This window comes from Rhamphochromis longiceps, linkage group LG6, assembly GCF_057381845.1.
Source record: "Rhamphochromis longiceps isolate RC_006_pf linkage group LG6, R_longiceps_female_GT1.1, whole genome shotgun sequence".
NCBI classification, from domain to species: Eukaryota; Metazoa; Chordata; class Actinopteri; order Cichliformes; family Cichlidae; genus Rhamphochromis; species Rhamphochromis longiceps.
In genome coordinates this window covers 32,029,745-32,041,765 of record NC_140562.1, presented here as the reverse complement: position 1 = coordinate 32,041,765, position 12,021 = coordinate 32,029,745, and the positions used below count along the sequence as shown (strand labels likewise).

Here is a 12,021-nt window from a genome sequence, read left to right as displayed (position 1 = left end):
GAATAGAAGCATGAACGATGTCCTTGGTCAGCCTGGACAAGAGGACGTGAGGTGAAAACTGCATCTATCCACTGCAGCCACATCCTCGCGGTACTGTCAGCTGATACCAGTGCAGATTCACGTTCATTTTGCCTCCTATACCAACCAAACAGTCAATAATAACCAGAAAGTTTTTAACCCACTAAAAAAGTAATGTACTGATTCAGTAATCCACCACATGTCAAAGGTTTTTTGCTTTTTCTTACAGTTTGCATTCTTAACTGTTCGAACGTTCGGTGCATACCTCTTTGCATACATTTGCAGTTATTTTGCCAGCCTCACAAGAATAAAGACCGATTAATTCATAGACACCTTACTCTCAGGCTAACTGAAGACCAAAAACTGATGTTGCCATGGTAGCAATATGTGACACCTGCTTCGACTTGTGACACTCGACAACAACAACACAAAAAAGAGGAAATGGTGGCTTGTAATTTGAGGTTTTTTTTTATTATTAAGGAAGCAATGAGATGCAGTTTTTAGAGAACCCATTGAAAATGAAGAGCAGTGAGGTCATCGTCAGCCATGTTTGCCGGAGGTAAGCACCCGCATGAAAAATTAACAAGTCACGTTAAGAAGCCGGAGCATCCAGGCCCTGCTGTGGGTTTGCACAGCTACTGCTTTCTGTCACTGCATTTGTTTCCCAGTAAAACGTCATCATAACCGTTGAATTCTTCCCAAATACAAACATTTTCGACCACGGTAAATAGAGCTGGGTGTTTAGATACTGTCACTCAGCCGTGTTCTTGTTATTTGAAAAAAAGTGTCTAAACTTGTCCTGCCTAACATGTCTAAGACTAAACTTCTTTGTGCAGCAGATGAATCGATGTGAAAGTCCATCTTTGTGATGTCTGACCTTGTGGTGAATAGGAGGATGTTTAAGAAACTACTCGATATTATGGACAATGCATCTCAACCGCTGCACTCCACACGTTAGCCATAGACACACTCCCCTTCTCATTTCCACTGCACATCCATGACTCCTCTCCTCACATTGCAGTCCCAGAGCAGAGGAGGTGAGGAAAAGGGGTATTTAACAAAATGATCCTCCTCACCTTGCTTTAAAGTTACAACTGTGGAAAATGTTTCACACTTGCACGTATAACATCTTCCAAAAACTTTTATATTAGATAAGAATAACCATACTAAATGTAAAATGCAGTTTTTAAATGCTGATTGGATTTTTTTTAAGACAAAGTTTATCCTTTGTGGAAAAAGTTAATTAATATTATAACTGCGATTAACCACATTTCTTTGTGGCTGAGTTCACTTTCACTGGCCATTCCTAGGCCGGCTTACTGCCAGGCCTGTTGAATCACAAAATAAAAATCTGTCTGACAAAGTGAAGCAGGCTAAAATATCTCAAAAATAAACAGAGCATGTCATGATCCACAGAAACATCTATCGTCTATCATTCTGAAAAGGGTTACAAAGACATTTTTAAGGCTTTGGGACTCCAGTGAACCAAAGTGAGAGCCATTATCCACAAATGGAAACAACTTGGAACAGTGGTGAATGTTCACAGGAGATCAACGACTGATCCAGGAGGTCAGAACCCAGAACAACGTCTAAGGAACTCTGTTCCTTGTCTTGGTTAAGGTCAGAGTTCATGAGACTGGGCAAAAACAGCATCCATGGGAGATCCAAGGAGAAAACCACTGCTGACCAAAAAGAACACCAAGACTCGTCTCACATTTGGCAAGAGAGAAAGATAAGAACATCTCGACAATCTTGATGATCCTCAAGACTTTTCAGAAAATATTCAGTGGACTGATGAGACAAAGGATGAACTTTTTTGGATGTTTTGAGTGTTGTTACACGTGTTATAAATTAACACAGCATTTCATTTAAAAAACAACAACAACAAAGACCAACAGTCAAACATGGTGGTGGTAATGTGATGGTCTGGGGTTGCTTTGCTGCTTCAGGACGACTTACTGTAACTGATGGAAACATCAATTCTCTCTACCAGAAAGACCTGAAGGAGGACGTCTCTCCATCAGCTCATGCCCTGAAGTTCAAGCTCAGTCAGGTTATGTGCCAGGACAATTATCCGAAACACATCATTAAGTCAACCCTTTAATGTCTTTTTTATATTTATGGACAATTTTAATTAAATTAAAAATACATAGAAACAGTAATCGACAGAAAATCCTTCTGTAAAAGGATACACGTGTGTATCCTCCGTTATCGTTCTTCTAGCGAAGCCGCCGCTCCGCTCCGACCTGCAGATGTATTTTTAGGAGCTGAGACACGTCTAACAACATGGTGTACTGAGATTGATTTCCAGGTCACACACAGGAGGAGGCACAAATTAGTGAAACAGGACAACCGACGTGAATACGAAACACAACCATCAGTCTTTATAACCTCTCCGATGTCAGCGTGCTGGGCCGTTGACTCAGCATTTTGAGTGCATTTTGTATTTTTGATCCCTTTTTGCTATTTTGGGGAAATGTTTAACTTCTAGTGTTTACAGTTTGCATAGAGTTTAGACCTGGTTAGGTTGTAAGTTTAATTAGAATTATGATCCATGTTTTCTTGTTGATGTGTATGTATATGTTCGTTATGTCTGTGTCTCCCTCCGTGTCTCCGCTCGCTTTTCTGTTCCCATGTTTCATGTCATGTCTCCCCAGCCCTTCATCTCCCTCCGTTTCCATGTTCTCCTGTTCTTTCCCGGTCCCAGTGTCAAGTCTGTGTGTCTTAGTCTGCGCGATTCCTGTTTTATTTTGATGGTCTCTTATCTCGTGTTCAGTTTTGCTTCCTCTTGTGTCATTAGGCCTATTCATCCCAGCTGCGTTCCTCGTGTGTTTCCACTTCCCTCGTCACCCTCATGTGCATTTATTGCGTGAGTTTCCCTGTGTTCATCATCAGGTTGTCTGCGCACCTCTCCTTGTGTGTCCAGGATTCATGGTTTCTTAGGTTCTTAGTAGTTTTCCCAGTTTATGTTACAGGTTTGGGTTACATTCTGTTTTTTTCGTTATTTTGTGTCTTAGTGTAAAACCTAAAAAGGTTCACAAATTTAAGTTTGTTTCCACACCTCGTTTTGTCTGCGTTTGGGTCCTCACCTCAAACTCCAAGAGTCTGCAGCAGCAGGCTGTAACATCCCATTTCAAAATCAGCTAAAACATTAACACTTAAAACAGTATCAGTACAGAACGACTCTGAACAGGTCTGATTGCTTAAATGCTCTGTGTCCTTAACATGCACGACTATCATCAGCATCTCTTGATTCCTCTCCTGCTTTTGCAGCAGCATCTGAGTTTGGAGCGCGCAGGAAAAACAGGTTTGAGTCTCCATGTGTACCTTTCTTCCAGCTTCTCTCTCAGGCAATTATGAACCATGGCTCTCTCCCCTTCATTAGATTATCTCCCATGGTCTACCAGAGTGTTCAGGAAGACCATAGTCATTACCCGAGCTACTCCACGTTACCGGCAGCACAAAAACCCCGCTTTCACCTAGTAATTTGAGTCAGACAGACTCATCAGGGCAGGAGACAACAGTGAGATATGGAAGTACTACTGCCACTATCTGCAGATATCCATGTCCTGCACCGCCTTGATTACACAGGAGGATTTAGAGTGCACACTTGGCCGAGGCGACGTTCCTGGGGACATATTAGGCTCATTAGTTCCCCGGGCTTCTGCCAGTGGAGTACTTCAGCCGGAGGGATTTGTTGTACACAGTTGTCAGAGTGACAAACAGGGATATTCACAATAATGGAGTTCTTAATAGAGTAGATGCATAACAGTCGGCCATATTCCCGCCACAGAGGCGGTTTTGGTCCCTTTTTGAAAATAACTTAGCGGTCTGTCGCTCCCACTGGAACGTATCATTAAACGCACACTGGTATCTCTGGGGCAGCGCACAACCTTAATATCAATAAGGATCCAATCACTTATGTAATCAGGCAGGAAATAAGATCTCATTTGTCGGCAAGGGAAATGATGCAGCCCATAAAAAGATGAAAAACAGTATTAATTGCCAAGATCCTGTGCATAGGGGGCCCATTGTCACGCTATATGATTTATTCGTAATTCGACATGCTTGTGAATCCATGTGCAGAGCAAAAGGCTCAATTATAGAAACGAATAAGCCAGGGAGCTTTGATTTTTTTGTGCTGCTGGGAGTGTGGGTGTGGATTTCCCTTCAAATAAAGATGCAGCAGGCTGTGCGTGTACATCACAGAAAACACTTGTTTATTTCTGGTCTGGCAGCTCGGTAATGACAGAAAGTTTTTCAGTCATTCCAGAGACCGTCAGGTTTTCATCGCTTATGGAACAGTTGAGTAATGATACAACCGGGTGTGAAATTGCTTTCCTCCCTGTAATGTCAAACAACTACTTAAGAGGTGAGATTGTTGCACAGGGATTTTAGCAAGCCAAAAAAAAACCCTCCAACAAAGCTGCCAATCACAGCAGGTTTGGTGCTCGTGGCACAGAGCGTACACTTCTGTGGGCTCTTTGTTGCTGGAATAAAGGAAAACCGGCAACAAGAAGTGCTCAAAGTCTGTCTACTCCAAGTGACTGTTTGGGGCAAAAATATGGGATTTGTTTTGCTCAGAAAGTTGAAAAGCATCTAAAGTTGACTTTACGGATCAGCTTGTTGACTGGAGCGAGACCTGCTGTGGCTTAAAGGAGATAGAGGACCCACTGGGCTGTTTCCACATTTCGACTGAGGACATTTCTCCAAAAGAGAATTCTGAGGAAAAAAAGAAGAAACTTTAGTTTGATGCTTCACTGCCAACATTAGGGTATACATTTGAAAAAAACATTTAAACACAACTGAAAATACACAGTCGTTACTTCTGCTGAGGAGACTGTATGACTGGTTCAGTTTGTTAGCAGGTTACTCAAAGTTTTGGAAAATTTACCAGAGCTGAAGGTTTGCCCAACTTCAAAGTGATAAAGTCAACCAGAATCTGAACGATGTCCTTGACCTGCTCTACCTCCTGGCTGTGATTCAGGAGGTAGAGCAGGTCATCTTGGTGATTTAATCCATGAGTCTACATGCCAAAGTACCCTTGGGCAAGACCCCTGAGTTTCTCGTCATTTATTGGAGTGTAAATGTTAAACATACCCCACATCCGGTAAGGTAGAACAGCGCTACATAAGAGCAAGTTCTATTATCACTGATCCATCCTTTTTCTCACAAGATATATGGTAATATTAGGGGTTTGGGATAGATTCAGCAGCTCAACAGCTGCTAACATCCATACCTAAGGCCAACTTGGAATAAAGTAGCTAACCTAAGAAACACTTCCTTGGACATGTATTTGGAGTCTCCATCTATCTGACCAGGAGGTTCAAAACAAGTAGTGATGGGATTTCCGGCTCTTTTTAGAGAACCGGCTCTTATGGCTCGACTCACTAAAAAGAGCCGGCTCTTTTCAGCTCCGAACTGGCTCTTCAGGTTTTTTGTTGCTTTTTTTGGGAAAAAAAAACCCCACGGCTCGCGATAAGGAGCCGGCTCGCGTCGTTCACGTCAAAGATCCGGCTCTAAGAGCCATTTCGTTCGCGACCGACACATCACTAAAAGCAAGAACCATCTTGCTGCAGAGTGACAGCACTAACAGCTGTGACATTCTGCCCCCTTTCACAAAGACATGTGAAACTGAATTTGTAATGTTGGGAGATGTTGTCTTGGAGTTTTCAAGAAAATATCACAAATAAATCCAGATCTAAATATCCAATTCGATTCACAGATTCAGTCCATTTACGGTGTAATGCAGCGGTCCCCAACCTTTTTTGCGCCACGGACCAGTTTATGCCCGACAATATTTTCACAGACCGGCCTTTAATGTGTCGTGGATAAATACAACAAAATAAAACTAGTACCGGTACCGAAAAAAGGAAGATTTATTCATAACACGCGTGAAAAGACCCAGGAAAACAGAGTTAACGATAACAAAATAACGCTAAAAACCCTGAAAACCATACATTTCACACCTGAGCCTCAACTCTCGCGGCCCGGTACCGTTCCGAGGCCCGGGGGTTGGGGACCGCTGGTGTACTAAAGGACATTTTCAGGCTTGGTTTCGCTCAGACTGCTTCTCTTATGCATCCGTGACCGCGACTGGCACTGCAGCCTCGATGGATGTGCTGTGGGAATACAAATAGACTCTGCAGTTGGAATAGATTGGTCATTAAATGGCCTCTAACCTGCGTGATGCCTGAATGCACACTCGATGCAAATAATCCACACACTGTAGTGAGAGGCAGCAATCAGAATATAACTGATGTAAAATGCCTCCTGCTGCAGGGCAGTTTCTCCTGACCCAATTCCACCTACATTTTCTGGAGTTTATTACCATCCATTCACAATTATATCCACACCTACCAACAGTTTAGAAACACCAGTTTAGCTAACAAACAAACAAAACTTCACACGGAGAGGTTTGAACCAAAAGTGAGAAAAGCGTGCAAGAAAGAAAAACTTCAGACGATGCCCTAAATTAAATTTTTTTAGGAGTTTACCATTTTGATTTAGATTTATTATATAGTAATATCTATTAACGTTTATTAAAACAGACTTGGATCAACTTACCAGCTGTCTTTCCATGGACCTGAGCACAGCTTCCACATCTAAAACCCAGCTCTGTGTGGAGCAGGAGGTGGGTGCGGGTTGTCAAAGGGGACACAGGGAAAGCAACAAAATGAAGTATTTCATCATTTAAAGAAAGATGTTGCAAACGAAATTGGCTCATGCGCCTTTTGATCACAGCAGACACAGATCTGAGCATACAGAGAGCTTTCACATTTTGGTTGATAAAATATTAAAGAGGCTCCGGGAGGCAGCAACCTTACTGCACCTCTAATGCACACAGGTGGTCTGCTTCAGTTTAGATGGAAAGGGCAGCCTTCAGTGTAACCAATTTAAACAACATACCTCACTTTACAGGACACGTTTTCTGTTTGAAGATGCTCTACATTTGTCTCAAGGTCATGTTAAGTGTGTAAGGAGGTCCAGCATAAGCACAGTTTTTCAGCAATTACAAATGTTTTCTGGTTTTTGTCTCTTGTCTCATTGATTTGGAGTAAACCTTTACAACGAGGGACACAAAGTTACTCATTAGTTATTTTTTTTAAGTAATTGTTGTTTTAGTTGGTCATCAGGAAGAAAGTCTGATTTATGCATCATTACTATTCTTTTATACAGTATATATAACACCAGACTGGACCCCGTTTTGTTTCCTTCAGAGGGGTGTTAATTCTTTGTAACACAGACTCAACAAGATGCTGGAAATATTCAGAGTTTTTGGTCCATGTTGACGTGACAACATCACACAATCATTGCAGATTTGTTGGCTGCACATCCATGATGTGAAACTCCTGTTTCACCACATCCCAAAGGTGCTGTGCTGAACTCAGATCTGGTGGCTGTGGAGGCCATTTGAGTGCAGTAAGCTCATTGTGATGTTCAAGAAACCAGTTTGAGAGAATTTGAGCTTCGTGATTTGATACGTTGTCCTGCTGGAAGCAGCCATGAGTCAACTGTTGTCATAAAGTGATGGACCTGGTCATCAACAACACTCAGATAGGCATAACTTATGTCCAGTTGGTGCAAAGAGGCCCAAAGTGTGCCACAAAACATTACACCACCAGCCTAAACTTTTGACACAGGGCAGGATGGATCCCTGCTTTCATGTTGTTGAAGGCAAATTCCGACCCTACGATTTGAGTGTTGCAGCAGAAATTGAGTCTCATTAGACCAGCCAACATTTTAACAGTGTTCCAGTTTTAGTGAGGCTGTGCAAGTTCAGAGATGCTCTTCTGCAAACTGTGATTCTAATGAGTTACTGTTGTCTTTAGCTTGAAGTAGTCTGGTTACTCCTTTGACTTCTTGCATCAAAGTATTCTCACCCTGAGAACTGAAAAGTTTCTAATTTCAGATCATTCTCTGCAAACCCCAGACAAGGATATGTGCAAAAAACCCAGCAGAAATACTCAGACCGGCCATGACCAGTGACTTTTATAAATAAAAAGGATAAATTAGAGTCTGTAATACCAATGTGTCAGCACTGCAGCTGTACTCAATTCGTTGAAGCAGAATCTTTGTCATCGGTAGTAGTTTAGTGAATGAGTCGCCCATGGCAACTTGGGAAAAATGGTGCTTTTATAATTGACACAGCCTCCCGGGTGAAAGGGGTTAAGGTATTTAATTTCCACTTAAATTAAAAGTTCACACACAGCTGGAGACAGATCTGTGCCGATGGGCTGATTCGTCCTCGTCTCTCTTAATATTTGCTGTGAGCACAGCATGGTGCAGTTCTGCTTCATGGTCACTGTGAGGTAATTTACTTGTGTTCACAGCTTCATTAACCAAACTAATTAATACTTTAATTGGTACATTTTTTAATATCAGCTCAGTCAAAAAACACAAAAAATGTAGGTGGGCTTTAAGAACTTGCCTGATTGTAAGGCAGTGTTTTATCCTGTATTGGTAAACATATATATAAGCATGTATAGACAAGACATCATTTAAAGGACGATCTTGAGCACTTGACTCCTGCTGTCAGGTGATTTGCTGGCCCTCACGTCATCCTTTAAAAAACTTACGTTCATCACCCTAGGGACCGTTTTCTGCCACGCCCGAAAAATGCTATAAAAAGATTATATATTCATATTTTTTTCCACTTTAAATTAGCCAGTCTTTTAAAACTACTTCTCCCTGAACTATCCATGTAAAGTTTTAATTATATTTCGGGGGTTTTAACCCTTTTAATCGCAGTTTAATTACATGAGCGCACCGTTTTTTTTAGCCCCCCAAAACAAAACGAAATATTTAAAAAACAACAACATTTGAAGTAATATTTGATTGTTATTATAATTAGGCCTTTAGATGGACTAAAGATTGGCACCAACCTTCATTTCGATCGCCTTTTTTTTTTTTTTCAGGACCAGAAAATGGTCTCCAGGCGGCAAATGCTCCTCCTCTAGGCCGAAATCAGTGCATCCTCCTGGGTTAACTCCCGACGATGACCGGGGCATGTTGCGTCGGACCCCTTTTTCCAACACACACGTCCGGTACCACGTCACAACAAATACGTCATTTCCTGTTGATTAAAAAAAAATGCACCCTCAAACGGTCCTAGGGGCCGAAAATGGTCCCGCCCGATCAGCGGGCGAAGCCGCTGCTGCACGCCGGAAATGAGGCTTCGTTTCCCGCAGGCCTGTTTAAGCAGCCCGCTGTTTTCCAGCCCGGGGTCAAATGTGGAGCAAGGGCGCCACCCGGTGGACAAATAAAAAAATTACAACTCTAAGGCCAGTACTGCAAACGGAAACGGAAACATAACCGATCACGATCGATTTGACCGTAATTTTTTTGCCGTGAAAAATAGCGTTTATAATGGGTTTCAATGGGGCACAAAACGGTCCCTAGGGTGATGAGTGTGAGTATTTTTGCTGCTAAGCCGTGTTAGGCTGATGTAAGAAAATCAGACTGAAAATTTGAATTTTTTACAAAAACGAAACCGGGTGGCAAGTTTGGCTATGTTACACCCAACACAGCGGAAATGGCGTTCATACGAATGAAAAAAGTGGCACAAAAAGAGCCCAGTATGACGTAAGGGCTGGACATGTTTTGTGTCCATTTTATGCTTTTGGAGGAAAGGGTCCATGAAAAACAGTACACAGTTATTCTGAGTGTTCACCTATGGTGAAACATTTTTATCCTATTTGAAGTGATGTCTTTAAATCTAACAATGCCAAAAGGGCACATGGGCCAACTGAACGAATAGATGAGTATGAAAAAGATGAGAATTATATGCTATGGCCTTAAATGTCACCAGTTAAACACCTATGGCAGATTTGTACTGATATAATTGACACCATTCTTCATCACCAAGTGAACGAATGTGTGTTGAAAGACTCTTTTCTCCCACATTTTTACTGGTTCTGTAGAAAACAAACATTTCTGAAGTCTGGCTTTTACCCAATGTACATGAAGGGAAGGCTTTAAAAAAAATTTTATAGCAAGTAGGTTGGCCTGTGTAATGCCTTACTCATCAAGGACAGTAACAAGTTACCAAAAAGTCACAAGCTTTGCAGATTTTAAGGAATATAAATGATGGAAACTACCAGGATGAAAATGAGAGAGTCGTTTATTCTGAGAAACAGTTTTTGTTACGAGTTATTTTTCAGATATGGCATACCTAATCTATGGATACATCCAAACTATCCTGTTCTCCTTCACTGGTTCAGGTGGGTTTGCTATCCACAGAACTACAATATTTTGATTTGGAGCATTCAGCCATTTTCTCGTCCATCAAGCACTCAAACCGAATGTCTGAACCTGCAGTTCCTGTTGTAACTAACCAGAATTACTACTGCAACAAGGCCTCATCAGTAAGATCAAATTCTCCTCAATTTTATTCATAAAGTGCTAATTCACAACATCAGTTGACTCAAAGTGCTTTATATTGCAAGATAAAGACCCTTCAATATTAAAAATAAAATGCAACAATCAAACACCCTCCTATGAGCAAGCACTAGCCAACAGTAGGAAGAAAAAACTAACATGGAAGAAACCTTCTGCAGGCTTTAATGAAGTAGAATAGTAAGGTATTATAAGATCTTTAAGTTATGACAGAGCCAGATTTTTCAGGATTTAAAATAAAATTAAAATTGTAGATTTAACAGGTAATAAATGAAGAGAACCCTCTATGGAAGAAATATGCTCTCTTTCCAGTCCTTGTCAGTACTCTTGTGGAGGCATTTTGGATCTGCTGAAAGCTTTTTAAGGAACTTAAAGGAACAACATGACAAAAATTAATTACAATAATCCGGGAAGTAATAAATGCATGAACTAGCTTTTTAGCTTTAGTCTGAGACAGGATGCTTCCCATTTTAACAGTACAGAGCAGATGAATGAAGGCAGTTCTCCGTATTTGTTTAATGTGCACATTGAGGGACATATCCTGATCACAAATGACTACGAGATTCCTCACCGGTGGCCATGGTAACGTCATATAACAAAAGCATCTGGTTATACACCAGTTTCTACAAACTGCGTACCTAAATTTTAACTAAATTTAGAAATTAGAAGTCATCCAGGCCTTTATTTCTTTAAGACATTCCTCTAGGTTAACTAGTTGATTTTTGTCATTGGGCTTAATAGATAGATAACGCTGGGTAAAATCTGCATAGCAATAAAAATGTATACAGTGTTTTCTAATAATATTGCCTAAGGGAAGCATGTATAATGTAAAAAATATTAGTAAAACTAACCTGTCTCATGATGGTTTGTAATGGTTAGCTTAGTCAGTTCAATCTGACAAACACTAACAAGCTCAATGCATTAGTACTTGTGATGATGAGCCTTAAATTCATTAACTGCTGTATCCTTGAAAGAAGCAGCACGAGAAAAGCCATATGCAAATTATTCATATAATTTGCAGACATAATAAAGGAGCAGTGACACTGACTGATCTTCTGATCGATAATCAGTGTGTTATTGAATTGACCAAAATAGAGAGCATGCCGTCTAAATTACTGAGTACTGACTGTGCTGGCAGTAGTCAGCAATGTGCAGATGCTCTCAGTTTGTTCTGTACCTAGAAAACAAGACTAGAACATGCTCAGGACAGCTTGTGGAAAAACAGTCTTACTCTGTGGCTTTGTCTCTTCTCTATGCTCCACTCGCTCAGATCCCTCCAGTGCCCTGGAAACAATGCATCGGCTGCCCTGCTGTCTCCTCTCTTAGCCATGATGTCGCCTCCACGCAGTGTGCTGGATCACAGCACTGACCACAACCAGCTCCTCAAAGGGCCAACACAGTTTTCACAAAGTGTAACACGAGTCTGGAAACTGATCTCTGTTAACACAGAGCCAAACTGTCGGTGGTAGTCATTGTTTTTGGACGTTATAAGGTGCTGCCTTGTTACGGTCCCATTATCAGTCCAACAAAAGCTGAGAGAATGCACATCTTTTAATGATAGATTGCCTTTCAGTGCAGCGTTTCTAAATAATGGAAGATGCTTCA

At 41.2% G+C, this 12,021-nt stretch overlaps 1 long non-coding RNA gene across 1 annotated transcript; it reads right to left on the bottom strand.

Moving 5' to 3' along the window:
- Nucleotides 1–4,374: 4,374 nt before the first annotated feature.
- Nucleotides 4,375–11,771, bottom strand: LOC146668349 (uncharacterized). The gene is made up of 3 exons (XR_014911988.1): nt 11,648–11,771; nt 6,586–6,636; nt 4,375–4,740 (listed from the first exon to the last, which is right to left on the bottom strand). It is a non-coding gene; the product is annotated as an uncharacterized LOC146668349 (long non-coding RNA).
- Between the last annotated feature and the right edge of the window lie 250 nt (nt 11,772–12,021).